Source organism: Dermacentor albipictus, chromosome 4 (assembly GCF_038994185.2).
Source record: "Dermacentor albipictus isolate Rhodes 1998 colony chromosome 4, USDA_Dalb.pri_finalv2, whole genome shotgun sequence".
NCBI lineage: Eukaryota > Metazoa > Arthropoda > Arachnida > Ixodida > Ixodidae > Dermacentor > Dermacentor albipictus.
In genome coordinates, this window is record NC_091824.1 from 62,338,074 (window position 1) to 62,362,505 (window position 24,432).

Below are 24,432 nucleotides of genomic sequence, written 5' to 3' on the forward strand. Positions count from 1 at the left end.
GCAGTGAAGCGAAGTACGGTCTCATGACATAAACCAGAGCGGACAGTTAGCGCTTCAGTAGTCTCAGTGCAGCGGAGGCTCAAACGCAGTGTAGCACGGTGTGGGTGGTGTACGCCTTCTGCTGAGGTGACGGCGCAGTTTCCGCACATGGGTTGCCTTTCGCGTCCGATTAGCCTGTGACGCCTCGTCGCCTACGGAGTGCAGCTTCAACATGCATCAGCAGTGCTTACACGCCACCTCATGCATCACTTGCGATGACAGCAACTAAGAAAACTGCTGCGTTAAGCGGCGCAGAAAGGAAACGACGTCGACGGGCGAATCTCGCTTTGGACCGGCGAGAAACCCGCCACCGTGAAGCAGAACGCCTTCGCGCGTTCTTCGTTCTTCGTGCCACTCGCATTGCTGAAGCCGCGCGCGTCGCGGCTCAACTGGCTGCTCAAGACACTATACGGAGCCGGGCCAAATGCTCGTACCTTCACCGAAGCGGCTCGGCAGCTGTACGCCACTCGCCAATAGGACTCCGCGCGCTAAGCAAACCTGCGACATGGTAGCCGACCCGCGGACCGTGTGCCTTTCTCAGAAGGACGTGTTGTTGGGCGAGTTGGTCACACACAGAATCAAGAAAGGGGAAGGGACAGAGCGCCTCTCCCGTCTCCTTCCTTGTTTCTGTGTGTGTTCGCACCTAGTACCCAAGATGAACTGCGCCTTTCGCTGCAGCGGACCGTCAGTTCGCGAAACAAACATACAACAGCTTCTGTGAAGACATGTTTCAGTTTCGTGTTCTACCGATTCCTATGAAACTGGCATCATCCTTTTCTTTCTTTATTTTTCTTTTTACAGCGAAGCTGTGAAGAGCTAGTTCCCCCAGGAACGTGTCTATGTGGAGACGCAAAGCTCCCCATACGTGCGCCGATCCCAAAAATAAGGTGAAGGTGAATAAGGTGGAGGTGAAGTAGGCGTTAAGCACTCCCCATACGTGGGCCGATCCCGAAGATAGGGCACTGTCGGGCCGACCTGCGGCGGAGCTACAGTTCGCCGTAAAGCGGCCCACATGCACACCTTTGCTGGTCATGCTTCACAGAGTGAAAGGGGACTGAGTTTTCTTTTGTTGCGCTTACAACCTCTCGATTGATACTCTACGCGTGGGAACTTCATAACCGCTTTTTTTCATGTTCTTCAGATATTTTCTTGATGTTTATACATGTTTAGGTATGTGCTGGGACAGGAGGGAAGTGAAGGAGTCCACCCTTTCTTGTCCCTCCCTCCTCAACCCGCAGCGCTACCGAAGCGAGCGCATTTACACCTTCTCTATACCTATATCGAAACGCCGTATTGAAAAACGTTCCACGCGTTTGAGGGGGATTGGGGGGGATCAGATACAGCGCGAAATGGAATATTCACCGTTGTCGCCACGACAATTTCACAGCAGGATTTAAACGCCCCCGCCTCGAGGTAAGACAATAAGGTGGCTTCCCTTCCTTCTTCTTTCGCGACGAAGCGAAGAAGCAACAAAGTTGTTACGCCCGCAGACGCTGTCGGTGCAGTTGCCTGCCGAGCACCGCCGCGAGAAAAATCCCGAGCTTAGCGTGGAATTATTCGGCACGTTTTATGTACATTCCTTTCCACTGGCCTGTCTGTTTGCTTGTTTTTCTTTTTCTTTGCGTTAGCGCGCGTTTCTCAGTCTACCTCCTTGCGCTTTTGAATGCGTCTGCGCCTGTTTCGTACCGCCGCCGACATGGAAAAGCGGGTATGCTCGCGCGAGCGTGCAAAAACACGTACTTTTCTTTACGCGGCTTTGGCACCGCAGAGGCCGATCCGCGCACGGAACCGTAAATAAGCGGTCGGAATAATAGGTTTTTCTCCCTCCTCTCCCTCCAATTTTTTTTTCATTCCTCCTCCTCCCGCGGCGTGTGTCGGGTTGCGTTACATCGCCTCTCTGCTTCCTTTCGTGGTTTGCCTTTTCGTTTTGTGGAAACCTCCGCCTTCCCTCCCTTCTCCTCCCAACCACCCCGCAGCACAATCCCCAATTCGGAGAAGATTGTGTATGTGCGCGCGCGAGGGAGCTAGCTCTTTTCGGGAGGGCGTTTTTCATTCGTGCATATTCGGCGCCAGCACCCTCGAATCGCGATTGAACGCCAGTGCTACCCCCCCCCCCCCCCGCCCCCCGAAGCCCACCGCCAGCGCCAACAGCACCACGCACTCGTGAACAACGCGGCTTCGCAAGAGGCGGTGGCAAATCTACGTTCAACGCCGCGCACAAATTTCTTCCGACAAAATGCAGATTGCTGTATCTTGTATAGGGAGAGCCGAAAAATAAAGGGGGAATCACGCTGAGCGAGAAACGCAGCTACGCTGAAATTGTAAACGAACGAATTCGTTTTCTTTTTTTCTTTTTTCCCCACCAGGCGATTCTCCTTCGTTGCGCAGTCGCCGTATCGCGTATCGTGGGTGTAGTATATACGTAACTGTTCCTTCTTTTTCTTACTCGCAACTGGGCCCGCCCGTGGCGTCATTTCAATGGGTTGCGTACGCAAAACCTATTTGATTCGGGCCGTGTGCATAACGAAAATAAAAGACGAGTAGGAGTTCCCAACTCCTTTTCAGTTCTTGTCGGTGTTTCGCGTGTGACGCTAACATCATTGTCACTCGTAGTACGCTGTCGGGTCTTCTGTCAGTCCTGAACAGGGTTGCGTGAAGAAAAACGTGTAGCTGGGGCTAGCAATGCAAATCGAAGTCCTCAATCTGAAATTGAGCTTCAATCATCATTTTTTTGCTTGCTTACGTTATCTCCCTTGCCATTTTCTTGCGGCGTCAGGAACGGAACGCGTTGCACTTATGCAGATCTGAAAGCGTATGTCCTGACGCTTTTTTTTTTGTGTTCATTTTGCCTTTCGACATTGGCTTGCGAAAAGCTACGCCCACACTGTCGGAGGCATCAGCCGTCTTGAAGCGCGCACGGTAAGCAAGAAACAAAATGCGAAAAAAAATGCGGCCATGGTATTGTTACTATACACCGAACTATTTATTCGGGGGACATAATTTCTGGTATAATTAAGCCCTAATTTGTTGAAATTTTGGTGTTACCCGAGCATGTGGGTCTATGGCGCATTGTGCTATTATTTAATTGATCCTTTCTGTATAGTCGATTCATACACGTGCTGTAGTTATGGCTGGATCTAAGCGAAGACCAGAATCGGCTGCTTCAGCCTGCGGGACAGCGTGACGTTACTTGATTAGCACAACAGTACAGATGGCTGATTCAGTAAGTTTTCTATGCTGCAGTGAATAGCGTCCTTATTGCAGCTCGCTCGCGGTGTGCTTGTATGCGCTGTGCTTCAGCGGCACTGAGCCCCGCTAAGCTCGTCTGAGCACAGAAATAGTGTTCTGTCCCGTTGCGTGAATTAAGGGTGCGCATACTCGGACTATCCCTTTCAGAGATGTCACTTTCAGTGCATAAGCTCTTATTGGCTGTTCGAGCAAAAGCATTCAAGTTATCCAACGCGCCGTGTACTATGGCACACGGTAGTCACGCGAAGGTGGTGGTTTCGCCGAAAGTGATCTTCTGAGAATACCGCTCCAGCTTTGCCCGTAGCAAAATCGCTTCGAGTGCTGCTAGTTTCCTGCGCTCTAGTGCGATGCAGGTTGGTTAGGTGGAACTAAAACTACCTACAGACTCGTCCGCGGAGCGAAGCGTTGATTTGGTCAGTCGTGTCAATGCTGCTTTACGGTATGTCCGAACACCGGAACAGCACAGCGGAGCAGCAGTCATTGTAACAATAGCTTGTGGCCATTTAGTTCAAGAGCAAATCTCCCGAGGCATTTTTTTTTGCTGTTCTCGCGGAAGGAAAGAAAAGAAAAGGAAGCCAGAATACATTCACGACATTGCTGTTGCCAAAAATGTTTACACTGGCGAATGCGCTGCGCACAGCTCCATGCTTGGAATAATAGCCCCATATACTCTGGTCGAACTCAACATCACAAAGTGGCGCCGCTAGTGGTTCTGCTAACAACTACGTTTCCGGTATTCCAACTGTTCAGTTGTACGGTAATATGCATGCGCGCAACCTTTAACTCTTAGTAATTCTGCGCAGCAACCACGAAAGACTAGTTTCCTACGCCGGCGCGAGTTCATTTTGACAAGACTTTCGCTGTGGAGTTGCAGCAGATGCTCCAGTACGCCTATCTGCACTTGGCCGATGCACGAAACGAAAAGGGCGGACAGAGAGAGAGAGAGAGAAAGATAGAGAAATATAATGAAAGCGAAAGGCAATGTATATTTCACGTGACCAAGAAAGATGTTCCTAGATGCAAACGAGGCGGCACGTTGCAGCCCGCACACGCCATTCTGGATACACGTGTTTATCACAGACGGGGAGTCGTTCTATTCGAAAGCAGCATTTTCTAAACATTTCTCACGCGGCCCGTATACAAGGGTGTGCACGCGGAAGGCGCGGACAGCCAGCCGCGGACGGCATACAGAGAGCCCAGCGCATCTCTTGACCTCGGCGGCTGCTCGTCGCCTTGGCATGGATGCCCAAGCACGGCCGCGAGCCCGCGTTGTGTAGTTTTTTTAAAGATTCTGTCGCTCGGGCTCTGCGGCGCGGCGATACGCGTACGTGATCGCAATGAATGAGGCTCCGCCTCGGCTTTCTTTTGTCGCATCGACGAGAAGGGCGAGAAAGGCAACGTCTCTTCCTCTCCGTTCGTGTTAGTTCGTGTTTCCTCCAGCGTTGCACTGCGACTGCGGCGTGTCAAAACCACGAAAGGGCGGCGAAGTGTGACGCGAACTGGGTCGTCAAGCGTTCGCACTTTTCAAATGCAAACGAGCCTGGTGACGTGCGCGAGGCCCGCTATTGAAAAGCAAAGGAAAATACTTGTACGTGCTCTGCCTCGTGTGACGTTTAACTTTGGAGTCTCCCGAAAATGTCCCCCCACACCGCGGTCTCTGTCAGGGTACAGGATGTGATGTTCTGGCACGCCTCGCAACCTCCCCTTGTTACGGCTGCAAACTGTCGGAAGTGTTTGTTTTTGCGCGAGACTGACGTGCACAACGCCAATGCTCGTTGACAGTGGCCTTCTTCGTGACGCGAGACCGTTTAAGACTGCGAGAAAACGTGACCTTCATTTTTCGCTCACTTCGAGGGACGCTCGCTTGCGGAGGTAGTTTCATTTTCGCGAGATTTCGCGTGACTAGCGCATGATATGTCGGCGTCTACAGATGACAACGTTCTTGCTGATTACTTCGGGGGGCAGCGCACCATTGCCGAACACAAAGTGTAAGGCGACGACCAAACTTGCTAAACTAACTACTTTAGTGAACATCGTTCTTGTTCCTGTGTCAAGAACGCTCATAGATGCCGTTACGTGCGGCGCTGCTCCCGCGAAATCTCGCGAAAATGAAAGTGTAATCGCAAGCGAGCTCCCGAGAATAACGCCTTAGAACCACTCCTCCGCGTCGGCCATCGATTGCTTTGGCTAGCCTAACGAATGCGCCGTGAATATGTTATCACCGAAAGTGATCTACCGATAATATGACCCCTAGTGGCTGGGCAATCTGATTTCGAGTACCGTGCCACGCGCGTCTATTTTGTGCTCGCAGGGAGGACAGGCTGACAGTGCAGCGTTTGCGGAGTGCTGCCGATGTCCATCTTCTTGGTCAGACGTGTAGCTTGCTTTCCCCGCTCAGTGTGTCATTCACCTTATAAAACAATATGCTCGATAGTGCTAAGATTCACCGGCGACTACGATACACCCTAATGCGAAATTTGAGCCCAGCTTTTCCTCTGCGTCTTCTTTTTCCGCTTTTTTCGTTATTTTTTTCCTCCTCTAGCTCTTTGTCGTCTTTGCAACCCCAAAATCCCCCCTACTGTGAAGGGTAGCAAACGGGGAACTCGCCTGTGGTTAACCTCTCTGCCTTCCTCTCTTTCTCTCTCACCTGAGCACAGCTGTATACGTGTTTTCATTTCGGGACATATTACAGCAAAGCTGTATACCTCTACCGTCCAAGGAAATTTTCGTGTCGTTGCAATGGTAACCAAAAAACTCCCCATACGTGGGCCCATGCCAGGCCAACCCTTGGCGGAGGTGAAGCAGGCGTTAAGCACTACCTAGACGTGGGCTGATATCGAAGACAGTGCAATGCGGGGCCGACCCATGGCGGAGGTTCAGTTCGCCATTAAGGGCCTCACAACACAGCTTCGCTGGTCATCCTTCTTCATAGAGTGGAAGGGCACTGAGATTTTTGGCTGGCCCGGACAATCTGTGTCGTGCGGTATTTTGCAAATGGAGCGAAGTAGGGCGAGACTGCCTCGCTAATCTGGAGGTGGCGAGAGCGAGTGCGTGGTGACGCGTGAGCGCGATTAACAGCAGTCGCCGCCAACAAATCTACCAGACGACGCGCGCTACTCTGGCGCCATCTCGTAGCTACCGTCGCCGCGCTACGCTTTTCTTCTCACGCTTTCGCCATACCCTCCTCCTCTTTCCGCCTCATGGTACCCCTGTTCTCTTCTCTCCGCCTTCCTCCTCGCGTCTTTCATCCACCGCTGCAATCCGTGTTCGCTTTCATCTTTCCTTGTGCTCGTTAGCTCAGTTGTGCCGCCCCCACCGACGCCAACGCTCGCCGCGGGAACGGGCGCCTGTAATTTATTCCAAGATTAAAATCCGTCCAACTTCTGCAGAAGCAAATGTGTGAAAACATTCCTTCTTTTCTGTTGCTTTTGAAGAATCGGTGCTTCGCTTGTATGTTGCTCTCCTTCTTTCGCGCTTCGAAGGCCTGTTTTCACCTTGTTTTTTTCTTCTGCAAGACATTGAGGCTAGATAGCCGTGAAACAGGAACCGGAAATAACTGCTTCTCACCTGTACGCGAAGCGGTCTGACCGTATGATCGGGAAAAACAAGATTTTCGTGTGTGGGGCCTCTCTTTGGTCGAGAGCAGTCGTATTTCGGTGGGACGGCGCTTCCGCAAGCACGCAGTAGCGCGCTTGATGGATCTGATTGTGGCGTGCTAGCACGCATAGCGACGGCCAGGCAGCCTTGCCGCGTGCTTCTGGAAGGCCACGTGACTCCGCCGGAGCTCACGGGATCGACCGAGCCGATGTCGACCGCGGGCCAAGCTCGCTCATTCGCTCTGCCCACGCGTGACTTCGTCGTCTACGTTGTGTGGAAAAAAAAAAAGCACAGGTCGTTTAAGTTTTTGAAGAAGACAGAAAAAAATAAATCATGAGGAAAATTGTTGCGTTTAATCATGAGTGGAGGAAGCGAGGTTTTAAGCTCAGTGCGAAGGCAGGTACGTTAAAGAAAGGTCGGACAGAAATTGGGATAAGTTACTGACATTATTGATCTCTGTTAATAAAGAGCATATATAGACAGCGAGCACTTAACTTGCACTTAACGGCGCAGCGGAAGCTATTTACCTTGTGCAATTTTAAATCTGTGGTCTTTGTTTTATGGACTTTTACTTGAGTGATTCGCAATTCTCTCCATAGCTGGGCTAGTATCTAGCTAGTCATTTGGTGTGTTTCTTACACAATGTTTTTTTTTTGTGGTCGATATCATCTACCTGCTATGCTCATGTGCTTTCTTTCGTAAACTGCTTTAAAAATAGCGTGACATACAAGCACAAATGCATTAGGCCTTCAAACGCTATGGTATATATTAGGTGTTGTTTCTGAGTATAAGTAGTCTTAGCTAAGTAGCTCTATCTCTCTCTCGCTAACCAACCAGCCATTCTAACGATTTCATGGAATTCTTCCAGAGAATTGCAGTTTGGCCTACTTGGTGTTTACCGCCCGTGTCGTTTTTGTGATCTCTTTTGCTGTCCCCATCTTTATTTGCCGTCAATATGATATTCATGTAATTTCGGGGCGCGTGTTAGGCAGGCACTTTTTCTACACGGAAGTGGCCGCGTACGCAAACGTTGAGTGACATCTTCGAGATGTGTTACCAGGAAGAAAAAAAAATAAAATTATGTGGTTTTACGTGCCAAAACCGCTTTCTGATTATGAGGCACGCTGTAGTGGGGTACCCCGGAAATTTTGACCACCTGGGGTTCTTTAACGTGCACCTAAATCTAATTAGAAGGGTGTTTTCGCATTTCGCCCCCATCGACATGCGGGATTCGATCCCGCGACCTCGCGCTCAGCAGCCCAACACCATAGCCACTGAGCAACCATGGTGGGTACCAGGAAGAAGCGCATGCTGGCTACAGTCAATAGATAAAGCCAGTGCAGAACGGTCGCTGTGTAATATTAGGTGCCGCAAAAAGAAAAGAGGAAAGCGAGGAGGCCGGCACTGTTCCGACGGCTAAAACTTCAAGAACAGCACGCGCTATGGACAACCAGCGCTCGAACTTCGCGTGGCAAGAGCAATGCCGTAATGCGCGGGCTAGCGAAAGGAGAGGAGCAGTTTTTAGCAGCGCATTCTGCGATTTAACGTCAGCAATTTCAACATCCGTATTCAGGCACATGTGCCCAACTTCTGACTTGTCGATAACTGACTAGGCGCCGCGATGATAGAACGTAGGAGTCCATGCGATTCTTGCAGCACGCATAGACTTGATCAGACCTTGCTTTTTTGCGTGAACCTCATCCAAACGTTGATATAGACGCGCGTTGATGCGCTGATCCGCGCTTCTTCCTCTCCGCAGTCTTTCTCTTTACGGGCGCGCACGCCTGGTATTGTTCAAGTTGTCTGGATGTTTTCGTGGGCTCTTTGCCAGGCTGTGTTGGCCTACTTTAGTTGGACACTGAAGCTGCCATAGAGCCTTCTAACCAGATCCCGTTTTCGGCAAATAAACCCGAACTTTCGCACGCAAGAACCGGATACGTGCGTATGCGCCTAGGGCGTACGCCCGACGTACAGTTCTTGTACTTTTCTGCGCATGCGCACTGTTCAAAGTGCCCCTGCGTCCGTTACTTGCAAAATACTAAAGCCCCCGGGGCTGCGCCTGTAATGTACAAGACGTGCTTAACTCCACACGATAATGGTCATCCAAGTCTTCTCGCATTTTTTTTATCTGGCTCAACACATCTTGCGGTACACTTGGATGAAATAGTCGTTATCGCGCCTGGAAAAAAAATTCAAGGCTATCATCTGCGTCTAAGAACACAATAGTTGCGTTCATGTTCAAGCAGTGGAAGTGCTTTGTCCAACACCGAATGCAACAACAAAAAAACAATGATTACTGCAAGTGCTTTGTGCAAATAAGAAAGCACCAGAAAACGTACGTCGGATATAACGTACCTCGTAATGCCCTAAAGTTAAACTAAAGCGTTGGCGCCACACAATCATCGTCATGCCGCCATGCTCAAGAGCGACCTTGGCACGCGAGTTCTATAATAAAGTGAGACTATAGCGGAGTATGTCGCAGAAAGTCGAAGCAACGCCACAGTGCTCTAATGCTTATCGCATTACCTCGAACCTCATCGTAAGATGAGTTATTCCGTAATGCATGACAACGCAGTGATTGCGATGGTGACACTGCATATGAGTACGATGGGATGACAATGGCGTGAGGAGGATGGTATGACGGGTGTCGTAGGTGAAAGCTGGAGTGACGGCGTTTATACGAAAACGATGGCATGACAGCGACGGGTATGACAATGGGTGCATGATTTCGACTATGTGGTATCGACTGTACGTGTCCAAAAAAAGAGGGGGAGGAAGAGTACATTTTAACGAAGAAAAAGGAGGAGAGGCGGGCCTGTAGAGCATTTCTCTAGCCTGCTACTCCTCAATGGGGTAAGGGGTGTCTAGAGAAGTGCATGAGATGGCAATGACGTTGATGGAACCACAAAGGCGGTAGTACGATGATGGCATGATGGTAATGAGATGACGATTCTTTAAATTATGATAGTATAATGGCGACAGCGGGAGAAGATGACATCAGGTCAATGGGATGATGATGTTGGCGCCACCACGACGGCATGGTGACAGTATAACGATGAATACATGATAGCGACTGTATGACGACGTCGCAAGGACGATGATGGGGTGACAGCGGCGGCATAATCATGGGCGAATGACCACAGCATGGGTACGATAGAATGACGAAGAAGGAATGACGTTGATTGATTTACGAGGTGGTATGACGAAGGCAGCTTGACGATACTTGTGATGACAGCCGTGCGAGGACGAAAGCAGACGACCACGGCATGTCGATGTCGAAGCTAGAATGACAACGCTAGAAGGGCCTCAAAAGCTCCGCGACGACGGTATAATAAAGAATGCATAACGTCCATTGCATGATGATGACGCATTGATAACGATGACATAACAGTATCAGAACAATGGGATCACAATGGCGTGACAACGACGACATGGCGATAGTCGTAAGATTAGGTAGATCGAGAGTTGTATAGACAGATAGCATTAAAAAGGGCACAAATCCGTCTGCGTTCATATAGAGAGCTGGAGGGGGTATTCTGTAAGTGCAGAATACCCCCCCCCCCCCCCCCCCCTAGTGGACATGTCCACTTCTTCTGCTGCTGAAGTTCTGATTGGCTGGGCACGGGCAGGTGTCAGCAGAAGACAGGCGCCCCCAGCCAATGAGCACTCGAGCAGCACACGAAAGAGACCTTTCCTCTAGGTGGACGCTTACGCGTTAACCCTCCGCTCCCCCCCCCCCTACCCTCACCACCGGTAAGCGCAATTTGTTCTTCGAATGCACACTCCAAGAGTGGCACTATCGCGTTTCTCTGCTGGTGCCAGTGACAACGTCTAAATATATAATCGCCACGTGAAGAATACTTCGCATGTATCCCCCCACCCTCTAACCACAATTACTAGCGATGCGCAGCGCGGTAGCGAGAAGCTCAATTCGGAAACAGGGCTGTTGCGCCATGCGTTTGCTATACCAGGCACTGAAGATGCTCTAAAGCTCCCGCACATTGCGACAGAGAGCTTTGCCGCCGATCGACTGCTGTTACCGCGCACTCAAGCGTACACGATCGGTTCGCCAGCGCCAGCAAAGTATAGGAGACATCAAAAGAGTTCTCACTTCTTGCTTGCGTAACGACGGTGCAGCGAAGCATTCGCGATGTTTGTCCCTTCAGGTAAGGATCGGTCTGCAGCAGCTGCGCTGACGCTCCATCCAGCCAGGTGCCAACGAGGTTTTCCTTTGTGCGTGTAAACGTCTGGCGTGCAGCCACTGACTACTAAGTCTGACGTCATACAGGCGCACGGGACATCTATAGCTGGAGCACTCCGCATTCTGAAACAATTACATCGTGGTACTTCAATACACTAGTGCGCCCTAGTGGTGTACGTGCCTTTCCGAAAACGTTAAATTTTAGTGCAGCATAATAATTTGTTGCATAATAATGCAGTTTTGCGTCGCTCCGCCACGCATTGCAGGTCCCGCAAGCTTTTGAGGCTGACTGTACACCCGTGCTCAAAACTACACGGACCACGGGAGCGTGTGCCAAACTGCACCGACGCGCCACCTTCCGACGCGGTGCCGGCTGTCGAGAGTGGCGCCGACGCGCATGCTTATTCCCATCATACCTGACGCCCCGTCGTGTAGCTTTCCTCGTTTTCAGTGTTCAGCGGACCGGTACTTCTGCCGCTTCCTCGGCTGCGTCGTAATCTCGGCCGCTGTTTCAGCGATTGGCTGCAGCATCGCTCGCTCGTGCGTCCTTAGTGCATTTCATTTCTTCTGTTAACGCGCGGCCTATATACCGACTTTTCTCCCGTCTTTTCGACGATTCGGGCAGAACGCTTGGTTCTTGCTGCGGCGTGGTGTTATGGGAAGCACTTCCAGTGTTTGCGGCAGACGTGCAGCTGCTACTTTCATAGATTAAATTGCCGATGCATTGTCGCAATCCTTTTTCTTGCGCGAGAAAGGACGCCGATTGTTAAAGCGTGCACTTGAACGGTGGCGAAATGTTGGAGGCGCTTCTGTTAACGTGAGGACGCAGCGCCGCAGTAAGAAGCAAGACGTCTGCGCGAGTCATCAACAGGCGCGAGAACTCGCAGTTGGCTGCTCAATAGCCGATGAAATGCGACGATGCACAATGAACGCGCGAGCCATGGCTCTACCGCCGTCACTCAGTGAACCAGCGGTACAGATGTGCCGAGCAGCGTTGTCGATGAGCTGCGTAGCTCGTTAAGTAAAGCAACATGACGTGCCGGCCGATACGATGGCACGCACATCCGCACCACCGCTCAAAGGGTAGTCTCGACAGCAGGAGACGCGCCGGAAGATTGTCCATCGATGCAGTTTGGCACTGAATAAATTTAAGGCAAGATAACTTTTACTTTTTACAGTGGAGCTGTATATGGCTAGCAGATTCGTCTGTCTGTCGCCTGTACGCCAAAAACTCCTCAGGCGCAACCTCATGAGCATGCACGAAACAAAAAAAGAGGAAGGGAGGCGCGCGATTGACTGCACCGGTAGTGACGTCGTTGCTCTTCCTCGCAGCCGAGTGCGCGCGCAGCAGTTTCTCTCCGACTCCGAAATGGGTGGGCGAAACGTCATACGTACTCCTGAGGAGCAGGCAGCTTTCGCTCAGCTACTCCTAAGGAGCAGGCAGCTTTCGTTCAGCAACGCCGCGAGCAGAACCGGGAACGAGGTTGTCTACGCCGTGCCGATGGTGCAGCCCGGGCACAAGAACAGGCTCGTGCAGCCGAGCGCAAGCCGCAACTGCATAACAAGGGTCCAGCAGCCCTACCAAGCCGTCGTTTAATGAGTCGTCGGGGTTAACCCAGTGATAAACACCGGGGCTGCACGTTTCCGCTTCGCTAGTTAACCATTTGTACGGAGTGCTTGGGCGGTGTTTTTTTTTACCGATTATTATCACTTTATGACTCACGTAGCAATGTCAATAAATGTAATTTAGCCAACCATTTGTAGTCTTATTCATAAGATACCGCCCAGATTCCGCAAATAGAAATAAAGGTGCGTCAAAATGGCGAGAATTTAAGGAACTGAGGGGAAAAAAAAACAATGTGAAACAGAGGCACCTTGTTAAGTGCCTGGGATTCATTATAAGATATGTTCATTTCAAAGTCGTATACGAAAAGTCGGCACGAATATCCCTAAAGCACGCTATCGCATTAGGGAATCACGGCAAGAATGTTTCGAGAATAGAACGTTCGCAACGTGCACAGAATAGTATCGCGTGAATGCGCGAAAACTTTTAATAAAGACTCCTGTTGTCTTTAATTGAATCGTCCTCTATTGAAATTAACTTTATTTAGAGACAATGAAACAAAACAAACAAGCTAAAACAATTTCAGCAAGTATCCTTAAGAGGGGCGCAATTCTCAAAACCTTAGAGCTGCGTGCGCACAAATATATATATATATATATATATATATATATATATATATATATATATGTATATATATATATATATAGATATCGCGTAATGAAGGTGACATCAAATATTTAAGGCTCGTATTATTAGTCTTCAGTAGGAGCGCAGCACGACATGGCAAATGTTAATGTTCCATGCAAAAGGGCCTGTGCTTGTCTCGTCAAGACACAAGTTATCAACTTGCTTTGCGAGAGCATATTCTCTAGAAGCAGGTCCCATACTTTCTAATAGTCCCTCCAAAGTATTCTTTCTTTCTTTCTTTCTTTCTTTCTTTCTTTCTTTCTTTCTTTCTTTCTTTCTTTCTTTCTTTCTTTCTTTCTTTCTTTCTTTCTTTCTTTCTTTCTTTCTTTCTTTTTCTTTCTTTCTTTCTTTCTGGTATTTTTAAGGATGCGTCACGCTGAATAGACAATCCAAGTCATAATGGCAGCAGTCGGAACCACGCCCGACCCAAAGAGAAAGGGAAATATGAATCGAAATTTAAATGAATCGTTCTAAAATGAGGCCCAGGAAATTTGCATACGGGTACACGTGTGTGTGCCCTTGAGTGAACGCCTATGTTTGCTCGTATTTATCTGCGCGCCTGATGCGCGCGTGCGTCGGGGCGTACCGGACGAGTACGCGTGGGAGCCACATAGAAGCGGGTTGTTTCGCTGACCCGTGATTTGAATACTCGCATGAATAATATACGCTTTATCCTAAGGTGTCGCAGCATGTAGTAGCATGAAAAAGGGTAGCCGGATGCAGTGCGTAGGAATGACGAAGGAGGTATTCGGTCCCGACGGCTCGACGATGCCGGCTCAACGATGGGGCGGCTTGACGATGGCAAGCACGGCGACAATATCACAGCGCTGGCATGACGATAGAACAAAGCCGGCAGAATGATGACGATGACATGACATTGAAGGAATGACGTCAGTCGCATGTGGGCGATTAAGTAATGAGTTTAAATTAAAGAATGATTAAATAATGAGATTAAAAAGTAATTAAATAACGGAACGACGACTACGGCACGACGACGACGGCGTGCTGACGTCGGAGCTCACGTGATCACCTGCCGCCTATGGCTAGAGGCAAAAAAAAAAAGACAGATTAATACAGAAATTAAGAAAACAACTCCCATCGTGTTTATAAAGTACCTTTGAGTTCATGAATGCACGCGTTCTGTACGCATCGCTGCACATTTGCAAGCACGGCACGCGCTACACGCCCGCAGAGCGAGCCCTCCACGATGTGGCTTGTCAATGCACATGTGACGTCAAGAACCTGAGACCTGGATCCCAATGTCCATGCTCGGCACCATGTGTTTCTTCGGCAATCCCCCATAGTGGGTGCGCACCCACCAAAGAAGAAAATGCGTTCAACTGAACTTGTCTCGATACGTGCCAGTACATACCAAGTATCAATTATACAAATTCTCAGTATCAAGTCTCAATCATTGCGCACAGTGCCCGACTATGCGCGGCCGCGCGCTGTTGCAAGATGAGCGAAGTGAGCGTGAGGTAGAACGCCATCGGCATCTGTCAGCTGGTGTGACGCAAACGTTACTGCGTCTAGGAATTGAGTTTTTTTCCTGTCTGATTTACCTTACCACTATATGCTGTTGTCGCATAGTGTTGCCATCGTGCCGTCACCAGCAAGCTACCTGCCCAGCTGAACGCATCTTCAACTTTCGGCTCAACGTGTGAGGAAAAAAAAAATTATGCAGGTTCGATGTCCGTGCTGGAGTCTATATGATGCCGGTTAATTAAACGCTATAATTCCGCGCATAATGTGCCCAGCGTCTTGGAGCAGAGCCATTACGTGCCGGCCATGCAAATTAGCGAGACGTGGGACCCCCCCACCACGTGACCGACGTGATCAGCGCGACCGCGGATTACGGTGTCGCCGGGATGGGCCTGTCTTTTCGTCATCCCATCTACGCGATCAACACAGTTTAACTATTGCACTACTGCCAATATTGCTCACTTAAGCCGGCAATAGGGCAATGACGCAGGAAAAGCGCCAAACCTCGGTAAGCAAGGCGTACAAAGCTTGGCTATACTAAAGGAATTACGCGGTTGGAGGCGTTTATTTATTGCTCTGGCGATCTTTAGGTACGGTCGGTTGTTTACTTGCCTAATTTCATAGAGCACAGAGCCAGGCAACGGTATAGTTGTGGGGCTAGTAGACACGGCTATATGCAAGTGAGTTTGTTGTGAATGCTCGCTTCTGCGTGAACCGTTCTTCAAAAAGAGCAGCAGTTATGGCCAGCAAATAATACGAGGTCACGCAAAGAAAGCTTCGCCATGAAATATGAGCCATAAAATATGAGCCATAAAATATGTACCATGCCGCAGAAGCTCCCGCCTCCGCGGCATTGTGCAATTGGGCGCGCTAACGATTTAGCTGTCGCGCAACTTTCACGCGCGCCCATTTGTGCAGAGCTTTATGCATGCTGCACAGAAGAGAGGAAGAGAGAGGGTAAGCGCTTTATTGAAAAAGCTGATTGTTTAGCCAGCGTATTTTCGCCTTGATGCTGCTCTGCAGGGATTGGGACGAAGGCGAAGAAGGCTCTTCGCCATCCTGGATATCTGTAAACGACGACGGGTCGTATCTATGGAGTCATCGGCATCTTGTGGTCGAGTAATACTCGTGGGGGATTTTGTGCTGCTGGGATTCCATGACTTTTCGTCAAATTTGGGCAGGGGGGAGGGGAGTGAAGTAGCTCCCGTCGCGTATTGCTAGTCAGTCAGCTTCAATTGCACGGTCAGCACCCGCTGTTTACTTAGTTACCAATCGCTTGAATGGCTTCCGCACCAGCTTTTTCTTTCTCATTTGTCGGATATCTAATCTTTTTTTTGCTTCGCATTTTGCCATGCCTGACGAATGAAGTGGCGAATACGATTTGCCCATTTCACAGCACATGATTGCCGTTCATTGTAAAATGGAGACACGGCTGCGCTAAGAGAGAGAGAGAGAGAGAGAGAGAGAAAAACTTTATTGCGTGTAAATAAAATAAGGCACGATGGTTGGCATGAGTAAGCAAAAAGAATAAATGGACTCTTTGACAATGTCCTCTTCTTTGGGTGCATGATACTTTGCAGAGTAATATTCGACAAGTAACTTTAGAAAACTTACTCGAAAGTAGTATCACTCTCTTTCACAATAGTCATGACACTTGCCCTGGTCACAATTTTTTTTCAAGGTCATTCCCGGTGCAAGGGTGCCTGCGAGAGGCACGGGGTGTCGCGGATCCTATCAACAAACTGCCCGTTTCCATGCTTCATGTCTTAACATTCTTCACTAATAATAACAAATGCTCGAGAAGCCGCAGGCGCATGGATATAAACTGTAGCCGCGTTTACATCAATGCGGAAGGGGCGCACCGCGTCGCATTCCTACAACCCACAGCATCCGTGCAAACGACAGTAACGCGCTTAATATATATATACGATACAATGTGCCAGCCGAAGGTAGATCGAGCCTGGTAAGTCGCATTACGCGTTGCATATAGACACAGGCCTAATGCATCGAGGAAAAACAGAATAGAGTAATGCGGCTGTCGGCGTGTGCTCTCCTCCCCACACCAACCGGTGAAACGCACTCGCCCAAGCAGACACAGGTTCCGGCTCATTTCGGACGAAGGGCGTTGCGACACATGGAATCGTTGGCTCGCAGTGTTACCATGAAGCACTAATAAACCCCACACCCTGCTGTCGCATTTACAGAAACGTGACTTACTATGTTGCGTTAAAGTCTCCTATGGCGTAAACCAGATATTTTTCCGTAACGATATTTACAAGCTAAGAAACTAGTTCTGTGCTTTCCATCCGTCTAGCCTTCCGTGCCATTACGCGCCGTCGCGCATCGCCATCTGACCTGAAAGGAAAAAAAAAACAAATTGGGTAGTTTTTACGTACCAAAACCGTGATCTTATTATGAAGCTTGTTATAGTGGGGGTGACTGTGGATTAATTTTGACCACCTGTGAATTCTGAACCTCCACCCAAATGCTCGCATGCGGGCGGTTCTTTTTCTTTTCTCTGCGTTTTGCCTCCTCCGAAATGCGGCCGCCGCGACAGGTATTTGATCCCGCACCTCCTGCTTAGCGGCGCAGCCATAGCCAGTCATTTCACCTCCTCGCCACGATGGACCCTTCAGGAAGACAGAGAAAGAGAGAGCTCATGCATGCGTGACGAGTCTCCGCTTTCCTTGTTGTCATCTTTTGTTTATCCGTCCGACCTTTCTCCAGTGCAGGGTATCCAACCATATTGAGCCTGTTTACCCTCCCTGCCTTTCCCTTATCACTTCTTACCCTTTCCCACCTCTTGCCCCTCCGTCATCGACATTTTTACAGAAATAATTTTGTTATTTACAATTAAGGACGTTTACAAAAAAAGACAAGAAATTTACGCTAAAATTTGCGAGCGTCATTGTGGCAGTCGTGGTAGTACCTGCTGTCGCTCCGAGCGGCTTCCAAAAACAGCTCTCCTGTTGCTTCCCATTTTATATGGGACTTTTTCTCTGCTCTGATGTTTACGTCCCGCCCTTACCAGCACAAACGTATACCACCGCGCCTCTGCTTGAGCTCGTCTTACTATGTAGACGCCTGTCGTATTGGACCGACGTCTGTCGCTTTCAAGATGCGACTCGCATACCGTCCTTTTGCATTCCGCCGCCAAAGGAATGCAGCCGCCGCGGCGCTGAATGACACGTGCGACCTGGTGCTCAGCCTCATACGTTTCTAGCCGCTGAGCCGCCGCTAAAATTTTCTTTCGGGCCGTACCTTTTCCCAAAGCGCAAGAACTTCAAAACGACAAAAAAACTCCAAAACGAGTAATTACTAAGTCAGGAAAAGCGAAAGCTTATTGGAGTCCCTAGACGTGTAATTATAAACTTGAAAGAAACGAAAGACGCCGGTCCATACAGGATTATGCATTAAGCGCAAGTCGACTGTTGTGTGCACCCCGCCAAGAGGTGACGCCGAATTTTTGCCTCGGGAACTCCGCCGCCCGACACGCTGTTAGCCGGGACGCTGGTGTCGCCGTACAGCAGCCTTCCCTGAGCGTGCAATACTTTCTTTTTATTCCTGTTTAATGCAGCGCATTTATGTTTTCCTAGTGTTCAACGTCGCCTGCGCTGACAATTTACGTTTACGCGGTCTCTGCTTAAACGCATTTGACGCCGCATGCTGAACACGAATGACCTCAGCCTCTCAATTCCCTGTTCGAGGGCTTTTCTGTATAGCTTATACGCAGACATTCTCGCGCGATCGTTGCTTTTAACCCCGTGAACAAGTCGCAACAGCTCTGTTTCTCTCAGCTCTGTTTCTTTCTTCGTTTCTCTTCTTCTTATTCCCGTCTTTGGATAGTGCGGCTAAACTTCCTTTTCGTTTAGGTGCCGCCAATCTCGCTATAGAGTAAGCACGATCAAGGCGTGCTTGAACTGCGCTCGATAGAGTTATTAATAACGAGCGGCCACTCCTAGAGCTGGCGGCTTTAAAGCGCTTGCGTTTTAGATCCGGTAATCCCTCGTAAATTCGCCGACTTTCTTCTCGGCTCGCTTGATCTGGAATTCGGCCGGACGTTTGCAGATCCCCTAATGAGAGGGACGACGGAGCCCGGCTTTCCGTGGCGGGGAAGTTTCCTCGAAAACTTGCAAGCCCCGGTTGGACGGACGCGCGCGCTGGCACCCCCCCCCCCCCCCCCCAACCCGGTCGAGGATTATCGGGCTGCGAATGGGCGAAGCACGCGCTGGGCTAGCCGGTACAGCGCGCTCCCGTTCAGCCGACCTGCGGTCCGAGCTCCGTTTCTAAGCCACTAATTTAAATTCGAGAATGATAGCTCGCGCACGCTGCGGCAGTTCGACGCGCGAGCGCCTTTGCCCAGCGATCCGGCTCGGCGAGTTTTCATTCAGCGTCCTTCCCGAACGCATCGAATAGGACTCACCTCTGCCTGCCTTCCGTTTGAGTGTCCGCGGAGCGTCAGCTGAAGCCCACCGCCGTCTCGATCCAGAGCAAGAAAACTAATAATAATGAGCATAAACGGTGGTGTTTATGGAGCGCGAATCCACTTGGCGCCTGCCGTGCCGCTGACGCCCACGCTCACAACCGCGCGGCCGTTGAAAAAGTGCGCATCCGAAAAAAAACAAAACAATAAACTTGTTCAAAAGGCGCAGCGGAAGCGTTGATTAGGCGACGTGCTAAACCAAGCCGAGCATCGTCGTCGGAAAGGCCGGGCGCTGATTTTGTTCAGCAAAAGACATACGAGCGAAGCAAAGTGAGCGCTATTCAGAGCACTGGCTGTCGGTCTATACTGGACAAGCAACCAAGCGCAATTGACAGTCAATCGGAGTATGAAAACGGCTTTGCCAGCGTACTTAGGAAAAAAAAAACGAAATCGGAGATGACGGGCCCCCACGCATGAACGGAGCTTCCAGAAATTATATTTACTCGAAACCTAACAAATCTCCTTGCGCTCTAGCAAGAAGCAATAACGGACTGCATATATATATATATATATATATATATATATATATATATATATATATATATATATATATATATATATATATATATATATATATCGAGAGTTCCGTGCAAGATATATAGAAAAAGCGTGTCGCCCTTCCAAGTTCAAACAGCGTGGGCGTAGTACATTCGCCGCGCTTACGTGACACCATATTTTGCCGTAAACAGGCGTCGAGTATACAGGAAACGTTCGTCGCTTCGACGACAAGTCTTAACCACAAGTTAACCACAACAATAGCAGCTATAGTGGCTCCGTGGATGTGGCGTTCTGCCGTTGAGAACGAGGCTGCGGCTTGGATCCCGGACTTCAGTGGCCGCGTTGTGACGAGGGCTTAGCGCAAAGAAAAAAAAAAACATTCGTGTAGTTAAAGTTACGTGCTCCTTAAAGAAATCCTGGCGGTCAATTTTATTCCAGAGCTTGCAATACGTCGTGGCTCGCGGTTCTAGCGTTGCTTTAGAACCTTAGACTCTATGAATTATGCAACTTAGTTAACATAGAACCCATTTTGAGAAGCAACTGAAAGCCCGAAAAAAAAAAGATACTTATATAGTTTGATGCATCTTAATTCGCGCAAACTTGGGATACATACCTCGCCTCTCGATTACGAACGTTTCGCTTCGTCTATGATAGTTTCGCACATTTCCCCTTCCTTCAAATAAACGGCAAAGTTAGAGATTGGCATGCGCGCCCTCGCATAATCGGCGTTAACTACACGTCGTCACGTAAGCAGCTGTAAAAGCGAGCACGTTAATAACATCGGACGGGCGAGAGTCGTCTGTCGGTTAACAGGAGCAACACACGCCCACGCGAACACACACAGTGGGAAGACGCGAAATCAGGAAAGTTCACTGACAGTTCCGATGTGCGCCCACGTCGTTTTGTACGTCGCCCGTTAATGGGGAGCGCTCCCAAATAAAGAAACAAGCAACGATATGAAAAGCAGGTAGGATCGCCCGCTGCAGCCGTCACGTCATAATTCAATGTGCTAGCACGGCGACGCTAGGGAAAAAAAGGGAGAGAGCGGGCTGGCTGCTAAAGCAAGACACGAATCCCCCGCGGGTTATATGCGTGGCTGTCGCTTCCCTGTTATCGTTCGTCGCTTCCTGCCCTTGCATAACAAAGAAAAAAGGAAAGTATAAAATGACGTGAATGCAAGTAAGCTGGCCTGAATGCAAGCCTCGCGTAGACTGCATACGGGCTATATAGCGAGGACAGAAACGTGTAGGGGAAGTGGGGAAAAAAAGGAAAGAAAGCAAGAAATTCCCACACGCCGCCCCGACCTGTCAAGCAGCCAATAAAGATCGCCATCGCTTCGGGGCGCGGCTTTTCTCCTCGCGTCCATTACTGCGCAGGTGGTGGCGGCTTCGGTGCTTCGAGCACAGAGAACGCAGAGAAATTACGGTGACAACGCCGGCGAGGCCAAAGGGCACAGCGAAAATAATAATAAGCGAGGATGTGCAGGAAGGAGGCGAACGTTGTGTCAAACTGGCGCGGGACGCTGATTTGACACATTCCGCGCGAACGCCGGCGACGATGACGACGTCGACAAGGGGTGCGACGGCCCCGAAGGCTCCGAGGCGCGGTGCAGGGAGCGTCGCGAGGACATACAAGTTTCGCGCTTTGACGCCGGCGTCACCTCGTCGCGAACTGCTTCGCGTTTCCGTCCCGGATTTCTCATGCAAGCGCGTGTTCTCCACTGTTCCCTCCCCGTGTGCCTTCATGCTGTCAAAAGCTGAGCAGCGGAGCTGACGGTGGAGGAGCGGGCTTTCATGCAAGCGTAGAGAGCGCACGCGCTTGCCTCGCTTTAACAAACAATTGAATGTACGTTTGAACGTGGGTTAGTTACGTTCGTACCAAGGGTTTCGGTTTGTCGTTTTTTTTTGGTCTGCCACTGAACTAATCCTCAAACTTAATTTGTTGGCTCAGCTGGGAGGTTAGAGCGGTGGCTCCAGAAAAGTTGTGGGAGGCGCTTCCGTTCCTGACCCGGGACGATTTCTTTCGCAGCGGTGAAAACCTTTTCGTAGAGCCGGATAAAGCCTGCTACAGTCAAGTTCACAAATGTATCTCTCTCTCTCTCTTTCTGTGTGTGCGTATGTGTGTGCGTGCGCATGATAAACATGAATCAGGCTGTGCGTCACTTGTGCAAAGGCGACACTAGGACGAGAACCAGGCGACGACAAGTGCTGGACGATTTATCGGTCCCGTTCTTTTCCATGTTTCCCCTCTGCGCTGTTAACGCACAAGTATAGATCACCAGCTAGCCCAGTCATGCACCCTCAGTTTAGCGAAATTCCTTTTTATTTGGATGGTAATTATATTAACACTCCAGGCGCATTTCTGCCTTCTTCGTTGTCGTCGGTGTCGCCGTCAACTTCCAGATAAAGTTCAAGGGTGATAACATCGTCACCGCGCGCCATCTGCTGGCATGTGCGAGTGAAAGGGTGCGAGCGTGAGCCGACGATGGTGGCTCAATCCTGCGCGTGCGAAAGGATGGAAAGCGATGAGGAAGCGTGTCGTCTTGCATTGTGCGCAAGCCACCCGGCGAAGGGGAGGGACAGGTGTGTGGGTGGGGGGGAGGGGGGTGCGTTCTACTCCAGCGGTGGCTGCGTATGGGACGGACGCGCGCGCCCTATCTTGTTGAAAGCGATCTCCGATTTAGACAGAGCGCGCCGAGCGCTGATAGCTTGGTGTGCCTTGTGTTCTCGCCGCTTAGTTTGCGTTGCCGCGAGATGCAGCACGAAGGTCAATTCGCTCGCTGCTGCTACCGCACTTCCTCACTCCAGCGTTTAGACAGCGAATGTGCGCGGTCATCGATCCAGATGTGTTCATGTTTGCTTGTGCGTGAGTGACACCATGGTTGGTAGTTTAATTATTAAGCGAATGATTACTAGTTTCTATGGCCGACAAAACTACTATCCTTACTTCGTACAGCTGTCTACTAACTTGCTATATCGCAATCGAAGCTTCACCTTTTGGATGAAACTGCGACTTTTTTATGCTTTCCTGCACATTTTTATTCAAAAAGAGATTCGACTAAACGGAACATAAACGTTTCTAAGGTCCTCGTAGTGCCACGTAATGTTCGTAGAGCTCCTGAAGCTAGAAAACTCTAAAGGGCAAGACCAGAATTTCGCATCTCTCCGACGGTATTCAGCAATTTGTATGGAACAAGAAGCCGACCAAGCGTCCGCGAGTCTGCATTTTGTCATGTAAGTAATGGCTTCGTTTCTTGTGACAGCGGCTGCGCTCCACAAAAACGCTGTCGTTGCCTAAAAAACTGCGAAAGGTAGCTAGCCGTTCAGTATGATTTTCCGAATGTGTCTTCGAAACCACTGCTAAATGCCGGGTCCACGAAGTGAAATCCTCGAAACAACAGAAGTGTTGCTTCAGCATACAACCACAAGCATTATTTAGAGTGGGTTAAACTTGACTGCAATGTCAAGTGGCTGACGACCTTGGTGGCCATCATTACTAAGCCGGAAATGATTTGTCTACCACAGAAAACAATGCATCACTTAAGACTTAGGACGTCCCGGTGCTGCTTCAAGTGAATCTAAATTCATTCATGCATTCATTCAAGCATTGAATTTTAAACGAAGGCGTATAGCCTAAATTGGAAGGAGGAAATCAGGCAATAAGCAGTACGCCTATCTCCTTAGCGAAGGCATGAGAAGCAAAATTTACTAAGCAGCACGATAGTTGCAGTGCCACATAAATTCACTAGCCATCGCTAATGCGCGATAATGAGTGTTTTCTCGCCGAAAAAATGTACTTCCCATATTGCTTCTCTGCCTTGAGCAGTTCCTGTGCAGGCAACACCTAATTAAAACTGAAAATAAACATGGGACGTATTCTGCGACGATCACTTCGGCGATACTATCGCCTTCATGTGACGTTGTGCTCAGCCAGCGAATGAGCTCATCCTATTTTGCTCAACCAAGCAATCAGCGAGCGCCTGATGGAGATGGTATCACAGGGCCAAACTGTCGCCGGAAGTGATCGTCGCAGAGTACGTCCCCATATCACTGATGTGTAGCACACCTGCTCTACGAATCCGTATTGCCACGCGAAGACCACCATGATGTGCTATCGTAACAGACGGATGATGATGATAATAATAATGATGATGTTGATAGAGTTGGACATGAAACCGTTGCTGTGGCCTTGATGAATACTCTAAGCAGACGCATAAGTCCACCGTTCGTGTATGGTGCAAGCAATACATTGAGCCACGGCACCCATAAGCACCTGGTAACTTTTTGTAGAGAAGTAACAATCGATAATAATCGTCAAGTTACACTAAACGGCTAGGTTTTTGGCGCGAAAGACTTAGTCCCGCCTATGGATGTAAGCTCTGAACATACTGATACATGCATCTTGAGTGTTTCTTGTGGACGATACACACGGGCGCCCCGACGAAGACGACGAACGCTCTCTGGCTCTAGAGCTGTCGGCTGAACTGGCCAGCGCTGCAGTTATCTTTTGTAAATATACTTTGTAAATAGTCTCCAGTTCTTAATCCTTCGTTCGTGTAACATTTTGGTGGAGGGTGCCGTTGCCCGCCCTCGCCACGGAGCTCCGCAGCGGCCGCACCGTCCTCCTTTCCCC

The 24,432-nt window shown here is 49.7% G+C and overlaps 1 protein-coding gene across 2 annotated transcripts in view; it reads right to left on the reverse strand.

The window, feature by feature from the left end:
• The window catches only part of LOC135896415 (uncharacterized), a 203,325-nt gene that overhangs the window by 172,695 nt on the left and 6,198 nt on the right, over positions 1 to 24,432 (reverse strand). Inside the window, exon 1 of one of the 2 annotated variants that reach the window (XM_065424788.2) lies at positions 10,997 to 11,125. The exons of the other annotated variant lie outside the window; for it this stretch is intronic. The gene's annotated coding sequence lies outside the window, so the exon portion shown is untranslated. Of the gene's footprint in view, positions 1 to 10,996; positions 11,126 to 24,432 lie in introns of those variants that run through there. 2 annotated transcript variants of the gene reach the window in all.